Genomic DNA, 25,566 nt, shown 5'->3' with positions numbered 1-25,566 from the left:
ACAAGGATGGGGAATTATGTGGTTGAGATGTTGTGTGGGAAGGGGCCCGATGGAGATCCCCAGGGGATGTTGCACATCTATCTGCTGCTGATGGAAGTCCAAAACCTGAGGGTGGTTTGTCCCGCTTATAATAGTGCGTTCTGCCTCTGTGTGCCAAGGCTTGCGTGTATGTCCATGAGCTTGCAGTGGTAGGAAGTTGCAAGGGATTGGCTCAGCCTTGCAAGGGTGGGGTGTCTTTTGGATGGAGAGCTGATGTCAGTGCACTCACGATGCTGATGAGCTCCTTCATGTCGTGCTTTTTTATGTCCTCCTCCCCATCTGAAGTATCTCCAATTGTCCTTGCTGATGATATGGTGATGGCTGTGTGTGCCGTTTTCCAGGGTTGTAAGGCCACTGATGGGTATTTCTGTTGCAAGCTGTGCACAAGAGTCCTGCTAGATGTGTATGAGTCCAGTAGGTCTGCCTTGATCCAGGTGGCTTAATTGTTGATGTGCGTCACAGGAAAGTCTGTCAACGTGGCTAGATTGTTGGATCAGTTGCTGATCCAGTGAGTGAGGTTGCAGGGTGTGGCGGTGGTGTTGGCTCCAGTGTCCCACACAACATGTCTGTGTTGTCTTACATCAAGCATCTTTGGGGGATTGGTAGCGGGATGTGTGGCAGTGTGTTGCCTGTCGGAGACGTGGATGCTAATGTGGATGGACCAATGATGGATGCTGGTGTTGTTCTCATCCAGCCAGAAGTTCCTGGCCCACAGCCACATGTATCCTGTGGATGTGAGGGCGTGCGTGTCCATGGACGTGTTGATGGCTTTGCGGAATTGTGGATGTAGGCCTGGAGATCTGTAGATGAGTGTTACTCTGATGGTTTGCAGGGGGTTTGTGCCAAACCGGATTTGTGACCCTGAGTGCGTACTTGGGAATAGATATCAATTCATCCTCCGGGATTGTTAGTGCCGTCCCTGCGGGTGCTCTTGTATCCATCTGAGATGGCAATGAAGAAGTTGTGTGCTGAGGATGAATTCATCCAGGTCACTGCCATGATGGTGATGTGTGGGCCTGTTGTGTTGAGGAGGTAACAGAGTCCAATGGCGTGCTGTTGGACGGAGCCGGTGTGGAGTAGGAGGGACATGACCTGGTTGGTGTGACAGGGCCTGGAAGGCAGGGCAGCGCTGTGTAGGCAGTTGGAGTTGCACACTCAGCATGCGAAGGTGTCGTGTGTGTGCCTAGGGTATGCCTGAGAGCAGGCGGTAGATTTTTGCTTGGACATTATTTGGAGGGTGGCTGCAACATGAGACTGTTGTCTGATGTGGGTCATGCAAGGACATGAGGGTCGTGCAATGTGCACGTTGCATGCGCTGACGGTCCTGTCATTGGCACCGCCTGGCCGCAACAGTGGCACAGACAAGCTGATGACAGCCTAATGAATGGGTGGAGGGAGGAAGGGAGGAGCATCTTGGAGGCGTGTGGGTTGCAGAATCCAGGAACTTGGTGGGCCTTTGTCACAGGGCTCGCAGCAGCAGGCAGCATGTACTGGAAAGTAGGCCAAAAGTAGCACACAAAGACAAGGATGTCAGAAAGGACAACTGCAACAGGTGCATGTAAAGGAAGGAGTGTCAGGTTACTCATGGCTCACCCTGAGAAAATGGATGAACAATCACCAAGGATGACTGACACAGGATCAGGAAACAGAAGGCCGAGCTGCGCACAGGAGACACACCCTCAGCAGGCGTTGATGGCCTGTTGGTGGGAGCAACCTCGCCAAATACATACACAACTGTGGACTTCATGCACAATAGAGATCATTATCCATGAAGAACTGCATGCATGTTGCCGAACTACACATACACTCATATGCCCAATCATTGACAACTATGCCAGAGATGACGCATGCAAAGTGGCAAGAGTCCTGCATTGACAGAGATGAGGCACTTCGGAGGGTGAGGAACACCTTTATTACTCAAGCTCACACTGAGGGAAATGCATCAATATGAACAGACTCATAGGTCATTTGACTGAACATGTGGGACCTAAGCTGGACACCCCGATCACAACACGGATGTAGTAAATCCAAATGAATTGGCACACAAGTTAAGGGGATGAGCCAAACACCTCCTGCTGCACACGGAGAGGGTGCAATTCCCCATTGAGCCCGTCATGGGGATGTCCCACACTATGTCCACCCGTAGCATTCCGTATGTTTCAGAGGGAAGTTTTACACACATTGATGCCTTAATCAGAATCCTAAATCCATTACAGATGACTGTCATGAAGGGTGACTGTCAATTCATGGAAGTCATGCTACATGTTATGTGCCCCATGGTGAGTCAACATGTATGCATGGTAACACAACATGCACAGGGGCAGTCCCCACACATTCCAAACATGTACCACCCCCAAAATACCTTGCTGCAATCCTTACCCAAAATGAAATTTCCCCATGTCGGTGCATGGAACGCTGATTCAGCACACGTTGCAAAACTCATGAGGAATAGCAGGAGGACAACGATGACACGAGCAGACAACATGCGCAAGAACCTGGGAATGACAGAAACACAAGAAGTCAGCGCAAATATTTTTTCTCCCCGCATACATGGACATTTACTAAACAGGAATAATGTTGTCCCCATGCTAATTTTAAATTAACTGTCCCTGCTAAAATGTGTGGAATTACATCATCAATCGAATCACACATCAGAACACAAATCTAAGTCACTTAGCATACAGTCAGCTGGACACACACATTGCAACACATGCCACCCAAGCCTCCAAGTGTGCACACTCATAGCCAGTGACTCACCATTATGAGAAGAAGTTGCGTATGAGCTGACTCCGGATATCCTCCTCCTCCTCCTCCTCCTCCTCATCACTTGCCTCGTGACCAAGCCCTTCATCCTCCCCGGGTGGATGTTCCTGCTCATCCTGCTCCAGGATGAGTGGCACTGCCTTCTCCACTGCCATGTTGTGCAGCATGCAGCACACGATGAAGATTTTGCAGACCTTCGTCAGTGCATATGGGAGGGACCCGCCTGTCTTTTGAAGGCACCGGAATCGGCTCTCAGGAGGCCAAACGTCCTCTCAATCACTCGCCTGGTCTGCCCGTGTGCATTGTTGTACCGGTGATCTGCAGCTGACCTTGGATTGCGGAGAGGCGTCATCAGCCATGGCATGTTGGGATAGCCAGAGTCCCCTACATGGAAACATCATGTAAATAAGTGGGTCACGAGATGCCGTAAGAGCCAGAGATACCGCAACATACAGGACCAACAGAGTATACCCACCAACAAGACATGCTCGTTCGTTGTGCAGCCGCAGCATCCTTTGTGGCACCCTGCTATGCCTCATGATGTAGGCATCGTGTGCTGACCCTGGAAAACGTGCACAGACATGGGAAATCAGCATGTTAGCAAGACACACCACAAGGGCATTTAAAGAGTGGTAATGTTTACGGTTGCAATAGGCTACCTCCTGTGCCTGTGGTGGTACCAAAGCCACATGTGTCCCATCAATGGACCCAATGACATGGGGCATCCCTCCAAGGGCATAGAAATCACCCTTGACACCTGTCAACTCCTCAGGAGTCGGAAAATGGATGAATTAATCAAGGTGCTCCAACATGGCTGCCAAAACATCACGCAGAAACACGGCTGAACATGGTCTGTGACATGCCACCAACATCAGCTATGGTGAATTGAAACGTACCTGTGGCAAAAAAATGTAGGGCTGCCATCACCTTCATCTTGGGGGTCAGCCCAGTGGGATACCTGCGTCGCGGTTGGAGGTGTGGTGCCACCGTGGCAGTCAAGTCCTCAATCAACTGTTGAGTGAATCGGTAACGTCGGATGCAGGCACGTTCCCTCATGGCACCCAAGTCTGGCATTGTTCGGGGGACAGGCGGTGCCCTGCAGAAATTTGTGATGAATGACGAGGATTGAGAGCATAACAACATCAATGTCAATGAACAGAGCACATGCTCAACTGGTACTACACATCTGCTAAATACAGAGTCTGGTGTGTGCAATACATCCAGGACACATATGCTAGCTTGGTGATACTCCTACGAAAAGCCAGATACACCCGTTGATTGGCAAGTCTACATGACATGCCCTGAAATGAGCTTGGGGCCAGTCTGAGTGAACAGCCAGAGACATCAAAGGAGTGACATACATCCACATAGCTGCATTTGAAGGATGTCATCTCATACAGACAGCTGACGGCAAGCTAGACGCACAGATCACATGGAAAGTCATATGTACAGATCACACACATTGCCATGAAGGGGTACACATGAAAACAGAAAACACAGACATTGAGACGACGCAGATATGTCCTGAGGTGAAAATATCATGTCCGATGCATACAGACCCTGCTTACGTGGGAATCCACATGTGGCATGGTGTGCGTAGATATGTGCCATGCCCATCTCCACACAGACACATGTTGGAGGCAGCAACAGCAGATGTAGTTGACGGAACAGTAACAGCAAGCTCATGGGAACACATGACACACACATGACATAGTCACATCGGGGCATGCTGATTGTGAAATGTCAGTTGTTAGTGTCCATGTCCCTGGCATCAGGGGACAGTTGCGGCTGGTGGTGGTGACTGTGCCATACCAGTGATGCTGTGCTTGACACGTTTGTACTACAGGCACACATGTGCAAAGTGTGAAGGGGAAGTGTGCCACATAGTGCCCCATCACACATGACATGTGTACACAGGTCATCACACATCAATTGTGCAACTACATGAGGAGACATGTGCAATATCACTGCCTGACACACATAGGCCCTGCACATGAAAGTCTGCAATGACAATGACTTGATGTACAGCCTTGTGCGAGTCGGAGACCTCCATTCCTTTCTTGTGTGCCTCCTATCACCAGTGTAAGCATGTGAAACGCACCATACACATGCTCTGAGAGCGTGTGTACGGTCCGTATCACTATAGTAGTGGTGCCGTAGGAGTACGCGTGGTACGGACCGTACACACACGCGTACTCCTACAGCACCACTACCACAGTGATACGGACCGTACATGCGCTCTGAGAGTGTGTGTACGGTCGGTATCACTATAGTAGTGGTGCTGTAGGAGTACGCGTGGTACGGACCATACATGCGCTCTCAGAGCGTGTGTACGGTCCGTATCACTATAGTAGTGGTGCCATAGGAGTAGGGGTGGGCGGAATTTGCGAAAGCGACTTTTGCAAATTATCGCGAAAATGTTTAAAATCTCCGCAAACACGCGGAAATATCACGAAGATGCAGAAGTTTTTTTCCCGCCCGTTCGCAGTATTTTCTGCGTGTTCGCGGCTCGCCAACTTGCCCATGCGGTTGCTTGCGGGCACGGCCATCTTGTTTTCACTCTTCTCGCGGTGCATGATCGCGAGAAGAAAGACGTGATCGCGCGACGCATGACGTTACTGCGGGCGCGAACTGTCGCGAGACAGCGCAAATGGCTACCAACAATCCAACATATCGTGGAGAACGCGACCGGATCGGGAAAACTTGTCGGCGAACGCAGGGATTCAGGTAAGGCGATCGCGCGCGCACGAGAATGTATTATTTTACAGCGCGAGCAAGAACCAAATTATCGCTAAGCTGCGGAATGCGGAAATTTTGACATTTTCGCGCTCTCCGCGGAACGCGAAAATGTCAAATTATCGCAATTTCCGCGAGCGGAACGGAAATTTAGCCCAGGCCTACATAGGAGTATGCGTGGTACGGACCGTACATACGCTCTGAGAGCGTATGTACGGTCCGTATCACTATAGTAGTGGTGTCGTAGGAGTACGCGTGGTACAGACCATACACACGTCGTGTGTATGGTCCGTATCACTATAGTAGTGGTGCCGTAGGAGTACGCGTGGTACAGACCGTACACAGGCTCTCAGAGCGTGTGTACGATCCGTATCACTATAGTAGTGGTGCCGTAGGAGTACGCGTGGTATGGACCGCACACACACGCGTACTCCTACGGCACCACTACTATAGTGATACGGACCGTACACAGGCTCTCAGAGCCTGTGTACGGTCCGTATCACTATTGTAGTGGTGCCGTACGGGTACGTGTGAAACGCACCGTACATGTTTTTTTGATTAAAAAATTACATAGGGGACAAGTATTAGGCCCAAAATGCATGCTGGTTGTCATGGATACAGAGATTTCAGTTGCAATGTGGCCATCATGTGGGCTTGAAAAGTCAGCTGGCCCAAAAATTACAATGTTGCAAAGTGGTGTTTGCCTTGCTATGATGCTCAAAATTTGAACCATGCAAATTTGTGTCATTGGTGTATGTTTAAAGGGATTGGAGGAAACGTAGGATGCAAATGAGTCTGACCAATCACTCTGTACCCCTGTAAATGAAAGCCCCCAGCAAGACAGATATAAGTCAGCCAGAACCCATGAGAGGGCACTTGCCTGCACATCTTTCCTGTCGACCACACTGCTGCTGTCTGTGCTTCCTCTGGCACCATGTCGCGGACTGTGGAGAGAGCCAGCTATTCACCATGGAGGAGAATGAGGCCCTGCTGAATGTCCTCCTCCCACAGTACCCCAGCCTGTATGGGAGACCAGGGGAGCAGGTGAGTGCTGACCCCACTACCTTTGACTATGCACCTGTTTCGTGGCTGTCACTTCTGGCATTGTGTCCAGGTGTGACAGACATGCAATGAGGTTTAGAGTGGGTCCCGGGGGGGGGGGGAAGTCTTATGTCTGTCATGCAGAGCTTAAAGTAATTCCTGTGTGCACTCCTCACTTGCATTGTGCTTACTGTGACATTCACTGCATAGTGCATGACACATTCAGCCTGGCAAATCCTGGGTGGCATTTTTTGGCTATTGTCCTGAGGTGATTCAGTTATCCCCCCGGTGTGACAGGTGACTGTACCCACAGATGTGTATGAGTTGAGGGGAGCTGTGGTGAGAGTGTCCAAGTGATGTGTACGCCCTCCTGGACATTGATGTGTGTGAAGGTTCCTTGTCAAATGGGTGAGTGTCTATGTGAAGTGTTGCACCTCAGCTAAATGGAGGAGGCAACAGCTCTACCCATCTGATGTGAGGAGTAAGCTGTGCTGTGTGTCTGACTTGCTGGGCTAGCCCGACACCTGTGACACCCCACAGGCAAGTGGCACATGTGCAGAGTGAGGTATGTATCCGCTGTAGCCAATGGCAGGTGATTGATCTGTGGCTGTGTGTGTCTGTGTACTCTGCTGAGGTTGCGTCAGTGGGTTGGGGCATGTAACTGCTTTGAGGTGCTGTCCATCAGCCTGGTGTTGCATGTGATGCACAGTGTGTGCCATGATCAGGGAGTGTGTCGCACCACTCCTGCCACCTGTGTAGTTTCAATGCCATGTAGTGCATTGGGGCTTCCACAGAGGCCAAGGTCGATATGAGTAAGATGGGATTCCTTGGCAGCATCCTATGCCCTGTTCAACATTTCATCGATGTTCAAATGTGTGTCTCTGTGACATGGAGCAGGTGTAGTGATGTTGTCTCACTTTGTCATCCTCACAGGTAACTGCCTACGAGAAGGGGGAGATTTGGAAGCGGATCATCAGGGTCGTGAGAGTAGCGGGGTCGCAGTCGTCGCCTAGCCCAAGTCAGAAAACGGTGGCAGGACATCCGGTGCTGCACCCGCCGGATCGCCCGGGTCCAGCTGGGGCTCTCACCTCCACGCCCCCACGGCGGGCGCCGACTCCTGACCACCCACATGATGCGTGTCCTGGCAGTGGTGTTCCCTGACCTGGATAGGCAGTTACAGGAGGGACAGCAGCAAGGAGGGGGTAGGTACCTGTCTGTTTATTGTGTTGTGTGTCCCCAGCTTTTGGAAGTACTCTGTAGCCTGGATACACTGCCAGGGTTTATATGTGCAGTGCATATTCTGTTCCCAAAAGTCAACCGGTGCTCTTATTCATCCCTTCCCCTGCTTGACATGTGTCCCCTGGTCTGTGTGTAATCACAATTGCACATGGTCATCTAGCCTGCCAGTTGATCCAAGTGCACATTGCTTTCAGCATCATGTGGGAGGGTGGTCTGTGACATGTGTTGGTACCTTGCCTGTGCCCTGTCCTGTTCACTCTGTTGGGGGTACACATTTGTTGGCATTGATGATGAGTCTCAACACGGGAGTGTGAGGTTTCAAATGTACACCCTTGCAGCATGCATGAGCAATGTTGTAGCCTCAGACATGATGTGCATGAGTGAGAGATATGCATAGTGCCAGGACGGTTGCTCATGTTACAGTCAGATCATTCCAGGAACAAGGAGCAGTGTGCCCACTACAGTCCCCTGAGACACCCTTGCCTCGTAATCATGTGTGTCATCCAACACTGTGTCCATTCTCAGTGTGTTCAGCATATGTTTGCCTCTGTGGCATTGGTCCCTGGCCTCATTTGTATTTATCCAAAGTGTGCTACACTTGTCCACTGGACAGGGAGACCCCATTTGGCTTGTGCATACTCACACTGGGCAGTGCCTGTGTGTCTATTCACAACTATCTGTCAATGTTTTTTGTCACAAATATGTGTTGGCAGCCTCACAAGGTGATGTGGAGTAAATTTGGGAAGTCTTGCTGCACATTTTAGTAAAGCCTGATTAAGAGGTGTCACTTCTGGATCTGTCTCAATAACATTGTCTCCGGTATGGGGGATTTGTGCGGGCGAGGCCTACATGGCCAGACCTTATGTCTCCTTGCCAGGTCTGACCTGTGTGTGATAATTGGCTGGACAGAGACTCAACGTGCAGTGTCCCAGTGATGTTTGTGCTTTGCAGCATGTGTCAATTGTTTCGATACATGATTCCTGCTCATTCATGTTTTGCACCAGTGTGTTGTCAAGATGCTACGTAGTTCGGTCTTTGTGTGCTGACATCTGTGTGGACATTCTGGCTTGCCATGGGGGTGTCTCCTCAGTGCAGGTATGCCTATGCAGGTATGCCTATTTACAACACAATAGCAGGCCCATTAGTTCATGCATTGTCCTGTGTTTGGACATTTGTGCCACACCACATGACAGGCAGTGGGTCAGATGTGTTGGCAACTGTGTCATCAGGTAACGGATGGCCATGTGACAACTGACATAATTCAAGTTGTTAGCCACAAGGTATTGTACCCTGCCACTCACAACACTTGTCAACAGGTCTTCATGTTTTCTATGCTTTAGTTTGATGTTTTGTTGTTAAGAACTATTATGTGCCTGCATGACAGATGTCTCCCAAGGAAGTGCACATCAAACCACCTTTACACTTTCAGGGAACACACTGGCACAATTTTGAAGAAGGCACTGTTCTAATGTGACTGTTTTTCTGATTATACATCTAAATGTTCCCCCGGTGTTGTGGAAATTGGGTAGGTCGTTGGTTGTTGGTGATACCAACTTACCAGTGTCAAGTCATCAAGCCCTCCGTGGGCCCATGTATATGTACTTGCTGCAACTACATTTCTTACTAACAGTGGCCTCTTTAAAGAAGGCTGGCAGCTTCTTCAATTACTGGGTAACTGTAGTTTTGTGTGCACCTCCTTGGGAGCCATCTGTTATGAAGGCACATGTGTGTTCTGTTCACAAAATGGCACATTCCCACATTCTGACCATGCCGATTTTGTCAAGTATTGTGATTCCCAAGGGAACAAGTTTTTTTAGTTTTGTGTTCCACAGTACTTACAGGTCTCTGAGTGTGGGGACACCTTTGGTATTGAGGTGTGTTACTTAGCCTTGGGTGCACCACTACTGTTTCTTTCAGTGTAAACAAGAGTTGGCATGACTTCATTGTATTGCTGTGCTCACCTGTTCCCAGATGCTAGCTCCTCAGTGTTTTCTCATTCAAGTTGTGGGCTGGTGTGTCCTATTGTTCCTTGTGTCCAAGTGGCATGGTGGGTCTACCAACTGGGGAGTACAGTATGTGTGGAGTAATCTAGCTGTTACTCATGATGCATTGCCTGATATGCACTGTGACCTATTGTTTTTGTACTCATGTGTCAGATGTATACAGGTGACTGATGTCTTTCTGTATCTTCACCTTGCCCACAGCATCATCATTGGAAACTGAGGGAGACACCGGCACGGACCTGGAGGAGGGACCCAGCACCAGTGCCACCAGTGCTGGCGAGTCTGCGGGAGCCAGTGGCACGGAGGGCGAGGGGAGTCAGTCAGAGGACCTGTCTGGTGGCGAATCCAACTACGACGCAGACGGGTCCGAGGCTGACCTCATCGAGGGGGCGGAGGCTGCTATAACACCTGGCAGCAGCCCAACATCTGTCCCTGCCTCCTCCATTCCCAGCACCGCCCTCCCAGTTGCTCCGGTCCCTTCTGTCTGTGCAGGGCACCCCCATGTCTCCTTCAGGACAGGCACCGCACCCCCTGCCCCTGTCACCCCTGCTGCCCTCTGTGCAGAGTCTGTGGACATACTGCGGCAATTGCAGGTTGGGCAGGCATCGGTGCTGACTGTCCTCCATGGCCACACCACACTGCTAACACAGATGGTGTCGTTCATGGAGGGCATGTCAGCATCGATGTCTGAACAATGCAGGTTTCTGCGGTCCATGGACTCTTCACTGACGTCAGCAGTGAGTCTCCTGCAGTGCTTCGTCCCCCCCTACCCCAGCCTCATCCACACTTCCCTCTCCCATACCTGTCCCATGCACACCCAGACATTCCCAAGCACACACCCCACCAGACACAGGCAGCACACCACCAAGTAACGTCAAGCGCACACCTCCTGTCACACACACTCAAGGGGATGTAGGCACACCCCCTTGGTCTGGGGCAAAAAGACATGCATGCAGCCACCGTCGGAGTCCGCAGGCCTCACATCCCGGTCCCTCCAAAAGCACTCCCCTTGGCTCCCCTACCAAACTGACACCCGAAGAGCTGGCCATCACCCACACTGTGACACCACCCCGCAAGTGGGCAAGGAAGTCCCCGGCCAGTGTAGTCAAGCCCCCCCCTGTCCACCTCCTCCCCCCTGGGCGCTGTACCCCATCCCTTGCCCACCCCCCCCCTCGGCCACCCCCCCTCCGTTGGCCCTAGGGTTTCTTCCAGTGCAGGGCTTTCCCTGGACGCCCTGGCAGCAGTGTGCAGCGACGTGCTAACATCTACCTTTGCCGCTGCCCCACCCCCTGCGTGGGAGACGTCCACCCCTGCACCCACCACACCTGACCTTCCCCCTCCTGTCCCTGCGGTGCCTGGTCCTTCCCCACATGATGCCCCCCCTCCCGGTCGACAAACCTGAGGGTTCCAATGTGCAGGCAAGCTAGGGGAGACGCGTGCCCATGTGTCCCCCCAAGGACTTCTGTTGTGGACTGGCCATTGGCCTTTGTATATAGTGTCATTACAATTTTTTATTTTTATGCTGAATAAAGCATTTATTTTTACTTTGCACACTATTGCATTTCAGGTATTGATGTTGGTGCTGAGGCTCCTGGAGTTGGTGTAGTGTAGTTATGGTTCTGAGAAATGTCCTACTCTGATGGTCATGAGGTGGACCATGGTGTCTGCGTGCCATCACAAGGTCTCTGCAAAGATTCATTGTTAGTGTGTGATATTTTTGTTTTGAAACATTGTCCCAAGCAGTGTTCCTTCCTCTGTGGCACGTGACATCTTCCCTGCAAAGAGTTGCACAATTGTTGTGCTGACCTGTGTCTACATTTCCTTTGTTGGTGACGGATCCCTTGAACTATGGCCATGGCTGCTCAGCAATGTCTCCGGCTGCATCGTCTGTGCCATCCTTGCTAGTCACTGTACTTGTGTATTGAGTATGTCGAAATGCCTACATGGAGACATTCTCCCTTTTCAGCACTATGCATGTGTGTACTCCCGGCCTAGCACACATATGGTACTTGTTCTGCAGGGTATTTGGGCACCTGACTCACAATTGTGGGCATTGTATCTGTGTGAACTCCACCCTAGTCCTTCCATGTGAGACAACATCTTGGTGGCTGGCCCAGCACCTGTACATTCGTATCAGTCCTGGTATGTGCATGACAGTGTGCGTTCCCTTTGGCTCTCTTAGTTTAGTAGGCAGTGACATGACTATACAGTCTTGTGGCATGATCTCAGTGTGTGTATTGTGCTGCATCTGCCAGGGGTGGGTATGCATGTGTTATTTGACCTCACACCCACATGTGGTGTGTCATGCAGTGGGGGAGTGACATGCATCCTCCTGGGAGTGGGACACTGCTGTCAGTGATGTGCTGTTATGGCACTATCATCATTGTCCAGAGTTAGGGATGAGTACATACACCCATGGAGTTGTGGTCATCTGATAATGATATACACCCCCCCATGTCTCTGTCCACTGCTGGGAGTCCTCTGCACCCACCCCTCACATGTCTGTCCACTGCTGGGAGTCCTCTGCAGCCACCCCTCACATATCTGTCCACTGCTGGGAGTCCTCTGCAGCCACCCCTCACACGTCTGTCCACTGCTGGGAGTGATATGCACCCACCCCTCACATGTCTGTCAACTGCTGGGAGTCCTCTGAAGCCACCCCTCACATGTCTGTCCACTGCTGGAAGTCCTCTGCAGCCACCCCTCACATGTCTGTCCACTGCTGGAAGTCCTCTGCAGCCACCCCTCACATGCCTGTCCACTGCTGGGAGTCTTCTGCACCCACCCCTCACATGTCTGTCCACTGCTGGGAGTCCTCTGCACCCACCCCTCACATGTCTGTCCACTGCTGGGAGTTCTCTGCAGCCACCCCTCACATGTCTGTCCACTGCTGTGAGTGATATGCACCCACCCCTCATATTGCAGGCCACTGCTGGGAGTCCTCTGCAGCCACCCCTCACATGTCTGTGTACTGCTGGGAGTGATATGCACCCACCCCTCATATTGCAGGCCACTGCTGAGAGTCCTCTGCACCCACCCCTCACATGTCTGTCCACTGCTGGGAGTAATATGCAGCCATCCCTCACATGTCTGTCCACTGCTGGGAGTCCTCTGCAGCCACCCCTCACATGTCTGTCCACTGCTGGGAATCCTATGCAGCCACCCACCCCCTTGGTGCAGTACACTGCTGTCCTGGGCCGACACACATACCAATATAGTGGTAATATGCTGCACCAGGCCGTAGGCTGACATTCGTGGTGTGTGTACACCTTGTATCCCAAATGTACTGGTGCCATAGGGGTACGTGTGGTACGGACCGTACCCCCGCATTCATGGGGTGTGTACGTTCCGTACCACCCGTACCCCTACGGCACAAATACAATGGGGATACGGCCCGTACCCACGCTATGTAGGCGTGGGTGCGGTCCGTATCACTATGGTAGTGGTGCCGTAGGGGTACGCGTGGTACTGCCCGTTCACACGCCCTGTGAGTGTGTGTACGGTCCGTACCACGCGTAACCCTACGGCACCACTACAATGGTGGTACGGACCATACACCCGCTCTGAGGATGTGTGTATGGGCCGTACCATGCGTACCCCTACGGCACCACTACAATGGTGGTACGGACCGTACACACGCTCTGAGGGCGTGTGTACGGGCCGTACCACGCATACCCCTACGGCACCTCTATAATGGTGGTACGGACCGTACACATGCTCTGAGGACGTGTGTACGGGCCGTACCACGCGTACCCCTATGGCACCACTACAATGGTGGTACGGACCGTACACACGCTCTGAGGGCGTGTGTACGGTCCATACCACGCGTACCCCTACAGCACCACTACACTGGTGGTACGGACCGTACACACGCTCCGAGAGCGTGTGTACAGTCCATAGCACGCATACCCCCACGGCACCACTGATATAGTGCTACGGACCGTACCCACGCTATGTATGTGTGAGTATGGTGCGTATCACTATTGTAGTGTTGCCGTTGGGGAAGGCGTACACGTCCACTTTCGTTGTTGCATGATGCAGGGATTGGTGGACATGCCCCCCGGAGTGACCGGACCCTTGAGGTAATGTATGTCCTCAATATTGTAGGTTTTAATTTGGGTAGGGGGTATGTTCCCTGCCCCTCACCCCCCTTGGCCCCTGGGTGTTGTGCTCACCTTCTGCGGAGTGTGCGTCGGGTTCGGTGCACCAGGTCATAGGCTAAGAGAGCCGGGATGACACGTAGGATGGGGTCCACGGCTGTACGTCACGTACTGGGGCTCCGTTTTCACGTCGGACTCAGTTTTCCGGCTTTTTTTGGCTGCTGTAAAAAAAATAGCTGTGCGGAGTGATGTAGGGATGAATCGTACTTGCTGGTCGGTAAAACACTGCCTGACTCCGTACGGACGTCGCGTACGTGCTGTCCAGGATCAGACTCGTATGTAATTATTAGCCATACGGTGTTTTGTACGATTCGTATGGAAATGGTATTTCTGTACGAATCGTACTTGCTGGATTGTACGGTGGATTTCCCAGGTACGGGTCGTATGGAGAATAGGCTCCGTATGACAAATCGTACACGGGTTTTACAGGATCCGAATCGGCACGCTAATGTCTTGGACTACACGTCAACATCAAACCCTCTTCTTAGGTATACATAATACCAGGAAAAGTCAGCCTGGTGCCACTTGTCTCTCATGAAACAATAAACATGTGCCTCCCAAAAGAAGAGAGAAATTGGGAGATTTGTTTATGGTTTATGATAATGATGTACACCCCCCCCATGTCTCTGTCCACTGCTGGGAGTCCTCTGCACCCACCCCTCACATGTCTGTCCACTGCTGGGAGTCTTCTGCAGCCACCCCTCACATGTCTGTCCACTGCTGGGAGTGATATGCTCCCACCCCTCACATGTCTGTCCACTGCTGGGAGTCCTCTGCAGCCACCCCTCACATGTGTGTCCACTGCTGGAAGTCCTCTGCAGCCACCCCTCACCTGTCTGTCCACTGCTGGGAGTCCTCTGCACCCACCCCTCACATGTCTGTCCACTGCTGGGAGTCCTCTGCAGCCACTCCTCACACGTCTGTCCACTGCTGTGAGTGAAATGCACCCACCCCTCATATTGCAGGCCACTGCTGGGAGTCCTCTGCACCCACCCCTCACATGTCTGTCCACTGCTTGGAGTGATATGCAGCCACCCCTCACATGTCTGTCCACTGCTGGGAGTCCTCTGCAGCCACCCCTCACATGTCTGCCCACTGCTGGGAATCCTATGCAGCCACCTAACCACCCCCTTGGTGCAGTACACTGCTGTCCTGGCCCTACACACACACCAATATAGTGGTAATATGCTACACCAGGCTATAGGCCGACATTCGTGGCGTGTGTACGCCTTGTATCCCAAGTGTACTGGTGCCATAGGGGTACGTGTGGTACGGACCGTACCCCCGCATTCATGGGGTGTGTACGTTCCGTACCAACCGTACCCCTACGGCACAAATACAATGGGGATACAGCCCGTACCCACACTATGTATGTGTGGGTGCGGTCCATATCACTATGGTAGTGGTGCCGTAGGGGTACGCGTGGTACGGCCCGTACACACGCCCTGTGAGGGTGTTATGGTCCGCACCACGCGTACCTCTACGGCACCACTACAATGGTGGTACGGACCGTACACACGCTCTGAGGGCGTGTGTACGGTCCGTACCACGCATACCCCTACGGCACCACTACAATGGTGGTACGGACTGTACACACGCTCTGAGGACATGTGTACGGGCTGTACCACGCGTACCCCTACGGCACCACTACAATGGTGGTAAGGACCGCACACACGCTCTGAGGGCGTGTGTACAGTCCGTACCACGCGTACCCCTAAGGCACCACTACAATGGTGGTACGGACCGTACACATGCTCTGAGGGCGTGTGTACGGTCCGTACCACGCGTACCCCTACAGCACCACTACAATGGTGGTACGGACCGTACACACGCTCTGAGGGCGTATGTACGGTCCGTACCACACGTACCCCTACGGCACCACTACAATGGTGGTACGGACCGTACACACGCTCTGAGAGCATGTGTACGGTCCATACCAAGCATACCCCCATGGCACCACTGATATAGTGCTAAGGACTGTACCCACGCAATGTATGTGTGAGTACGGTGCGTATCACTATTGTAGTGTTGCCGTAGAGGTAGGCGTACACGTCCACTTCCGTGGTTGCGTGACGCAGGGATTGGTGGGCACATCACCCGGAGTGACCGGACCCTTGAGGTAATGTGTGTCCTCAATATTGTAGGTTTTAAATTGGATAGGGGGTATGTTTCCTGCCCCTCACCCCCCCTTGGCCCCTGGGTGTTGTGCTCACCTTCTGCGGCGTGTGTGTCGGGTTCGGTGCACCAGGTCGTAGGCTAAGAGGGCCGGGATGACACATAGGATGGGGTCCACGGCTGTCCGTCGCGTACCGGGGCTCCGTTTTCGCGTCGGACTCAGTTTTCCGGCTTTTTTTGGCTGCCGTAAAAAAATAGCTGTGTGGAGTGACGTAGGGACGAATCGTACTTGCTGATCCGTAAAACGCTGCCTGACTCCGTACGGACATCGCGTACGCGCTGTCCAGGATTAGACTCGTAGGTAATTTTTTGCCGTACGGTGTTTTGTACGATTCGTACAGAAATGGTATTTCTGTACGAATCGTACTTGCTGGATTGTACGGTGGATTTCCCGGGTACGGGTCGTATGGAGAATACGCTCCGTACGACGAATCGTACCTGGGTTTTACAGGATCGGAATCGGCACCCTAATGTCTTGGACTACACATCAACTTCACACCCTCTTCTTAGGTATACATAATACCAGGAACACTCAGCCTGGTGCCACTTGTCTCTCTTATGAAACAATAAACATGTGCCTCCCAAAATAAGAGAGAAATTGGGAGATTTGTTTATGGTTTATGGGTAGTGTACAACGCCACAATCACCTGCATGGAAATGAGGATGATGATTCATCGACCACCGCCGATGGGTTGCCATCGAAACTGAGCTCTGTTATTATAAAATCCATAGGTCTCACAAATGTAACCATGACGTGTCTGTCTCCAGTATGTTAAAAATTGTGCCCTAGACCGTGAATTGCATGGGCAATCGAGTTAAAAAGGGTATAGTGCTCAAGTACCTTAAGCAGCAGTCCTGGGACATAGCCATGGCTTAAAGGTAACCATTGGAAAGCACACAATAGATATGAATACTCAGTGCTGGAATGCTCATGTTATATGTCTGATTCAAAAGGAGTAGGACTGCTCCATAAAAAGTCCTCTCGATTCATCCTCTGAGAGACGTGGTACAAGTCCCAGGGTAGATTTGTTGTACAGAAGGGGGCCTGAGAAGGCCTGACACTGAATCTATGCTCAGTATACATCCCCCAAAGCTACATACCCAGGCCCTGCCAAACCTGGGGGTGATGCTCTGGAGCCTCCCAACACTTGTTATGGGAGGCCAATTCAACACAGTAATCAGCAAAGAGTAGGACAGGTAAACCATTAAAGACTGCCAAAGGACACACGGCCCCTCCCGGGCTTCCTGGAGGCACTAGGACTTGCTGGTATGTGGGGCCCCCAAAATCCACAGCACAGGCTATACACACAACACTCCGGAGCACACAATAGGTCCTCACACATAGACTGCTTGCTGACTCAATGCCTACAGATAGGAAAGTTCGAAAGAGAAAGCCACCTAGTGAGGAGAATCCAGGACCACTCTCCTGTCTGGGTAGAACTACAGAGTAGAGAGAGGAGGATAAATTGAATTACTCCCATAGATCCATGGTACTTAAAGAATAAAGACATAAGGGGAAAACTCAAGAACGCAACAAAACTCTGTTTCAAAGAAAATAATGGGACAGTAGACTCCGTAAGTCATTCTCAGGGAAGCCACCAAAATGGTGATAAGGTGACAAGCAGTTATAGTGGGAGATGGATAGGAAAAAAGAGCCAAATGAGCCACTTTGAGGCAGAACTTCTAAGCTTAGAGAAACAAGCACAGCAATAGGGAGGGAATGCACTCCAACACATGCTTGACCTGAAACGTCGGGCATATAGAGATGGGCCATAAAATAATCCCACGGCAGCGTACATCTACACGCAATGCAAACTTTATAATGTGGTGAATAAATCTGGAAAATTGCAGTCCTGGCTGGAACCTTGCCTCTGTGGAGAAAAATCTTGAACTAAACATTGACCCAGCACATACTCCTACTGAGAAGAATACTGCTGTGACTAAGTCTTGCCTTTTCCAACTTCATACATTAAAGCAAACACTCAAGTCAAGTCAATTCTTTATTTCCAGGAAATAAATTCTTATAAATAATCTATTTATCACTCCACCACAGAAAATTCAATTAATGAATGCTTTTGTTTTGTCTCGCCTGGACCATTGTAATACAGCCTCCTCAATCCAAAAGTTACAGTTTATTCAAAACTATGCTGCCTGATTAGTGTGTGGCTTAAATCAACAAGCTCACCTACTCTGGTGTTGGCTACTTTACACTGGCTGTCAGTAAAGCATCATATCCTTTTTAAACCACTCTGCCTAATACATAAAGAAGTTTATACTCTAGAAAAGTTACCTGCCTGTTAAGATCTTTGAAAGAATGTCAGCTAGTCAGCCCTGTGCTCAAGATTCAAATAGTACACCCACCCATTCCTACTTGTTCAGATCATTGAACAAATAAAGGCTACTTGCTCCTAACCATTGACTGAAAGTCCTTGGTGAAATATTGCAGCACTGTGATGGAATAAGCTTCCTCTTCTTTTACGCATTAAATCAAACTTGCTGAAACTCAGAAAGCTACTTACAATTTGACTGTTCTCTACAAATATGTGGCCCTTCTATTTATGCCTATTGTAGGTAGTCACTGTCTTTCTGCACCAACCTACCCTTGTAAGGATGTTTGCTGCACTTCATAACTGTTTTAAATAAAGAAAATAAACAAAATTTCAGAACCACATTGCCTTCCCCTTCTGGCATGCATCATCTTCAAAACATCTAATGCCATTTACAAGGCAGTTACAGCCAACATGTGATTCTCTCTGGGAGAAACAATTATCCTCACAAGAAGTCAAGGCAACACACACAACCATGACGTCACCAAAATATTACAAAACAAGACTTTTCCAGCTACGAGCCCGGAGCTTGCAATGCAATCTAGAAATCCTTTGCCTCATTTGTTTTCCAATTCAGAAAGAGTCAAAAAATGCACATCTGCAAATCAGCATTTCAGCTGTTTTTACTAAGGGAAAGTCTGACTCCCATTGCTCCTAGGCATGACCACTCACCTCTATCAGGTACATTTTCTGAAAGTGTTTCTGATTGCTTATGTACAAAGCGCTGTGCGTGTATGTGGCTGACACACCCACAGAAAGTTATTGTGACCGATGAACCAAAGACAAAAAAATGCTAAAACAGACGCCATACTTGAATTACACTGGTAAATGAACTATGTATGATCAAGCAACTCCTGAAAATACAACAATAGCAAGTACTACTGACACACGCACGATTAGCCTGTACCACTGTCACATGCAACATGAGAAAGTAATTGTGCAATGTGTACCATGAATAAATCATTCTACGACACGCACCCGTAGCAAGTAAGGTCGGCTCTGGCACCATCAGCAAGCAACAATAACACATGCAAAATAAACATACAACATGGCATGTGCTGCATTTCTAGCACTAGTGCATACACCACAAACAATAAATAATGGCGCATAAGCAAGTGAAAAAGCATAAAACACACTATTAACAAGCAATGTAAAGCAGTCACATGCATGATAAAAAGGTGATGTTTGATAGACCAGGCACTGTAAACCAGTAATACGGGCACATGCAATCAAAATGTTACATAACTAGAGTTGGCACATTCATTATAAACAAGTAAAACAGGCACAGTCACATACAGATTACATAAATAAAGATGGGGGGAAAGTAACTAGTGCACATGCACCCTAAACAAGTAACAGTTGAGCATGCACAGTAAATAGGTAAAGCTTGGAAGAACCCTGCAAATAAGTAAGACTTGCACATGCACTGTAAACAAATAACACGGAGACACGGATCATAAATAATAACACTGGTGGATTCACTATAAACGGGTAACATTGGGGAAATGCAACATAAACTTGCAACACGGCATATGCCATATAGAATGTGCATAACATAGCTGGCACATTCACCATAAATAATACAAGCACACGCACCATATACATGTAACACTGGTGCATGCAATATAAGTCAGGAACACTATCGCATGCAACATAAATTATTAACACTTGCACATGTACAAGTAACATATGCACATGCCTCATACACTTAACATAAATAAACTGAGACATTTATCATGAATAGGTAACAGGCGTGAGTGCACTGTAATGAAATATAAATTGAAAATGCACCTTAAACAATTAAACCCTGGGTGGAACTTTAAATAAATAACTTGAGAATACACTTTAAGCAAATAAAACTGGTGCAAGAAACATAACATTTAGCACTGACAGATTTAGCATAACCATGTAACATTGGGCACATGTCCACATGCCATGTACAGTGTACATAACAAAAGCTGCCACATTTCCCATACATATTACTTGAACAAGTACCGTAAACGTGTAATACTGGCACGTGCAGCATACATCAGTAACACTAGCAGATGCAATTTTCACAAGTAACACTTACATATGCACTGTAAGCAAGAAGCACAAACACAGGCCACATGGACTTTACAAAACTAATTCTGGAACATTTACCATAAATATGTAACACGTGAATGTGCACTGTAAATAACTACAGCTTGGGCGTGTAGTGTACAAAAGAATCACTTGCACATGAACTGATTAATTGATTATATTGGCTGGAGGAAGATCCTTCTCCTGCCTCGCTGCGAAGACCTGGAACTTCCTACCTCAGCACCTCAGACAATGACCATCACTGCCTCAATTCAGGAAGGACTTTAAGACCTAGCTCTTCAACTGAACTGCAGATCCTCCCACCCAAAGCATTGGGGGTGAGTAGTCGCGCTCTATAAGAACCCAGATTGATGAACTGGAAGCAAATAACACTGAAACTTAGACAATAAATAATAACACTGGCAGATTCACCATGAACACTTACCTCTGCTCACATGCACCATAAACCAGTAATAGGGGCACATGCCATCTACAATTTGCATGACAAAAGCTTGCACACTAACCATCATTATGCCCCTAACTGCTGGACCTTTTCCCAACACATGCTGAGTCCTATTTTGTTCATTTGGGACAGTTGGTGCTTAGGGCTCCATAACCTTTTTTTCACATAAGGTATGCACACTAAATTTGTCCTTTTTTCCCCCCATCATCCTGGGTATTCAGCTAAAAGTGTCTTTTTATTTTTCTTAACAATGACATCAACAAACAATTTGCTGTGCTAAAGTCACCATCTTCTCAGTTTTCAGGAACATGCGAAGCTGAATAAAAAACATTTTTTTTTGGACAGTTTTGGCATTTTTAAATTTGGTAGCCCATTTTTCCTAATCGTGGTGCTCTCAGCCTGTTTCCAGTTTGTGGCAGAAACCAACTGGAAACCCATACATGCAATATCTTCCTTAGGTGTTATTCAGGTCTGTTCAGTTTCCTACTAATCAAGATAAATTGAACTGTAGTGACACTTGAAAAAACATTCATTGTTGGGGTGTTTGGTGGTGCTGTGCTAATTGTGCCCCTGGGTATGCATTCAATAATGTGTGACTTTTATGTGAGGGAATTCAAAAAGTAACACAAAGAGGCATATCACATTGCCTATATATGGCTTACATGCAAATATGACACATATGTGCCTTGAGGTATAAATAAGTTGCACTTATCGGTATCCACACCACCAGAACCTCACTCCATCAGGTCTCAACTGCCAGGACACCGCCAGCACAATGGGAACATCCAAATTTGCTCTGCACAGTCTTGGCGGCCTGATAGCGATGGAGTACAGTTAGCCAACACAGAAGACCGCCGCCACGGGCCTTCTGTCTCTAGCCACAACATCTAAAAACAGTGGGATGGCAGCCTTCAACTTGATGGAGTACTTTGGAACTCTGCCACCGCGGGCAGGTGGTCTTCCTGCTGAGATATAAATCAGGCCCATTGCCTAAATAACACCCATAACTCATACACACATGCACATATACACACACATTTGAAACACACACAGAATGTCAGCACGTGTGTAGAGGCGGAACTTAAAATGAATGGGGCCATTAGGCACATCACTCAATTTGGACCAGGAGAAAGGTCTCTTCAGTACTACAATCTACAAGAATTGGAAGCCTGCCAACAACCCAGGACATGGAAGAGCTATTTCCAGACAGAGGGCACTCTTGGTACTCCCCTCATAGAAACTGAGCAGGGTTTGGACATCACAATCAGCATCGACAGGCAGAGGCCTCAGCATGCATGCTAGATTATCATGTTAGATGAGACAAACAAAAGTCAGGATACCAGTTTCAATTGCAGTCTATCACTTAGGGCAGGAGTACACACCTGTTTACTGTACAGGGTACACTCCTGTTACAATAGCTTGACTACATTGAAATATTGGAATGCTTTTGCTAATACACATGCTTCAATTTACTAAACCATGGGCGTAGGCAAAATGAATTTTGGGACACTTTAAATAAGAATAACCCTTTGGGAGAAGTCAAGAAGGGCCACAGGACCCCTGAGTGCTCCACAGTGATGGAGCAGTCATGGAGTAAATTCCCTAGGACAGTGGGTCCTAGCCATTTGTCAAAGGAAGGCCTTTGGTCATCTTCTCCAGTCACAGAAGAGCACCAAAAGCTATACTCTTAGTGCCTGTGGATGGCCCCTTGCTTAAAATGTGTTCCTGTGCTACACTGCCTCCAGTGCATGGCTCATTCTCTGAGTCAATGCTTGAGCTGAAGACAGGAAGGTTTTGCTAGTGTGCTAGTGATGGGCATGGTCCTAGCCAGGTGTCAGGGGTTTACTATGGTAGAAACCTGGCCTTCAGCCCTTTTAAGAATATGGGCCCAACATTCCCAGCACCCAGACCTTTGCCTTTTGTTACCTTCCTCAGGCTCTATATGGTCTGCTTTGCTTGGCTTCTCAGTGTGCAGTTTGTGCCAATGCTTTGTGATTAGCACCAATTGCAGGTTGTATCTCTCCAAGGTTTAGTTTGAAATGCAATAATCCCAGCCCATGTGACAATGTCATGGTCACTCATTGTGGTGAAAGCTGAGTGTCACTGGGAAATCAGTTATCAGACATAACTGACCGCAGGTCATGGTGCCTTTGGAGCAAAGCGAATGATGGGGCATAGAATGTTGTGGGGACACGGAAAGACAAAGCTGATAGCTATAATCAAAGCAGTGAAAAGGGTGGGGATATTTTTTTTTTTTGTTTTTTTAAACCGTTTATTACAGAATCCAAAAGATATACAAAGATGGGCCTACAACCTTCAGGCCGGCCGCTAGCAAACAGGAGGAGCATATAATACAAACAGTAGAACACACGCTGCGGCAGAAGAGAGATCACAGGAGTTGAAAGAAGCGTTGGCAGCCACACCATCCGGACCCCACACAACGGTTTCATTTTTATATAAATAACGACAAAAAACAAGTCCACAAGGCAACCCACAATCGGAAACAACAGCATGTGCTCCCCTAGGGGGGGGACCCTAGCGATCCATAGGAATATCGAGGGGGGGGATAGGTCGGGACGGGGACTAGGTGGACTCAATGCCCAGAACCAGGAAGACAAACAGGCTAAGGAGACGGGGCCGGTGACGGATCAGGCATCAGCGGCGGGGTACAGATTCCCCCACGGTAGGCGTTCCAGGGGCCCCACACTTTCACCCATTTCCCAGGCTTACCTCTCGCAACATACACCACCTTTTCCCGAAACATACACCAATCCATGTTGTCCTTCCACGCCGAGACAGTCGGTGACCTCTGGGAACCCCACAGTTGCGCAATGTCACGTTTAGCCACCATATATCCCAGAGTCACCCACCACGTCTGCGGCACTGAGTAGTCGGTTGGCTCCCACACATTCAGAAGACATCTCCTCGCCTCGGGCAGCAGCGGCACATGCGTGACTGCCCGCAAAACCTCATGCACACCACGCCAGAATCGCGCCACCTCCGGGCATTCCCACAAAATATGGAGAAAGGTCCCCAAAGAACCACACCCACGCTTACACAACCCGTCCACAGCATAGCCCATACGCATCAGACTCGGCCCCGTAATATAGACCCTATGGAGTATCTTGAGCTGGACGAAGCGAAGGCGAGCCGGTATGGCCACCTCTTTCGGGGAGGCCACCGCAGACACCCAGTCCTCGTCATCCAGCTCCAATCCATCAGCCCCCCACGCCTCACGAAGGCTAGTCAGCAGTCCTGAGCGATCATTGATGAGTTTTTTATAAATTAATGAAATCGTGCCGTCCGGTACATGCCCATCTAGCACTCTATCCTCCAGAGGGGAGTACTCCGGGATGGAGGCAACGTCCGGAAATACGGAGCAGAACGCATGACGGATCTGCATATATCGAAAGTACTCCCTGTCCTGCAACTGGAATTCCGTCTGCAGCACATCGAACGTTTTGAATCCCCCCCTCGTCCAGAGATCGCCCACCCTGCTGATGCCTATCATGTCCCACTTCTCAAAGCCCTTCGAGGTCCACAGGGAGCCCAGCCGCTCAGATGCGTATAGTGGCGTCGCCCGGGTCAAACGATCCTTCCACCCCATCGCCACGTTAGCCGCGTGCCACACTCGTACCATGACCCGCGTGGGGCCCGTCAGACGTGCGTCATGCGAGCTAGAATAAAGCGCCCGGTTATAGTCACCACCCGGCAGTAACAGTTTATCCATCTCAAAGGCCGGGTTTAGAGCAGGCCCGTAAAGGCCGTGATTTATCGCAGCCAGCTGGGAGGACCAGTAATATCGCTTGATATCTGGGAGGGCAACCCCCCCGTCGTACCACGAGAGCGTCAGCTTCGCCAGGGCGATACGCGGTCTACCCTCCCAGAACAGGCGGCGCTGCAAACTCTCCACCTCGCGAAAGTAGCGCGCCGGGACAACGTCCATTGTATTCTGTAAAGCGTACAGGAAACGTGGCAGCGACATCATCTTAAACAATGCCGCCCGGCCGAGCGGCGAGAGCGGCAAGCGCCTCCAACGCGCGACGTCCTCCTTCAGGCGCTGGAGGGGGGGAAGCAAGTTCTGTTTGTATCGGGCCTCCGCGTCCAGGGTAATGAAGACACCCAGGTACCTAAATCCCCGCGGGGCGATCTGGATAGGACAACCCCGCGGAAGGATAGGAACCTCCCCAGAGAGGACATACACACACGATTTAGCCCAATTGATGACAAGGCCGGAGTTGAGGCCAAATGAGTGCAATACGTCAACCAGTACTATCAGTGATTTACGTGGGGATGCCAGGTACAAAAGAATATCATCAGCGTAAAGAGATACGCGGTCCTCATACTCGGGGGTCCATCGGAGACCACGGATAGAAGGATGCCACCGCAGCCACTCCGCCAGGGGCTCCAAGGCAAGGGCGAAGAGGAGCGGTGATAGCGGGCAGCCCTGCCGCGTGCCCCTGCCCAGCTCAAACGGAGCCGACACTCTACAGTTCACAGCCACCTGCGCCAGCGGTCCAGAATACAACAATTTCACCCAACCGATGAATCCCGGGCCA

Source organism: Triturus cristatus, chromosome 6 (assembly GCF_964204655.1).
Source record: "Triturus cristatus chromosome 6, aTriCri1.1, whole genome shotgun sequence".
In the NCBI taxonomy this organism is placed as follows: domain Eukaryota; kingdom Metazoa; phylum Chordata; class Amphibia; order Caudata; family Salamandridae; genus Triturus; species Triturus cristatus.
This window is presented reverse-complemented; position numbering follows the sequence as displayed.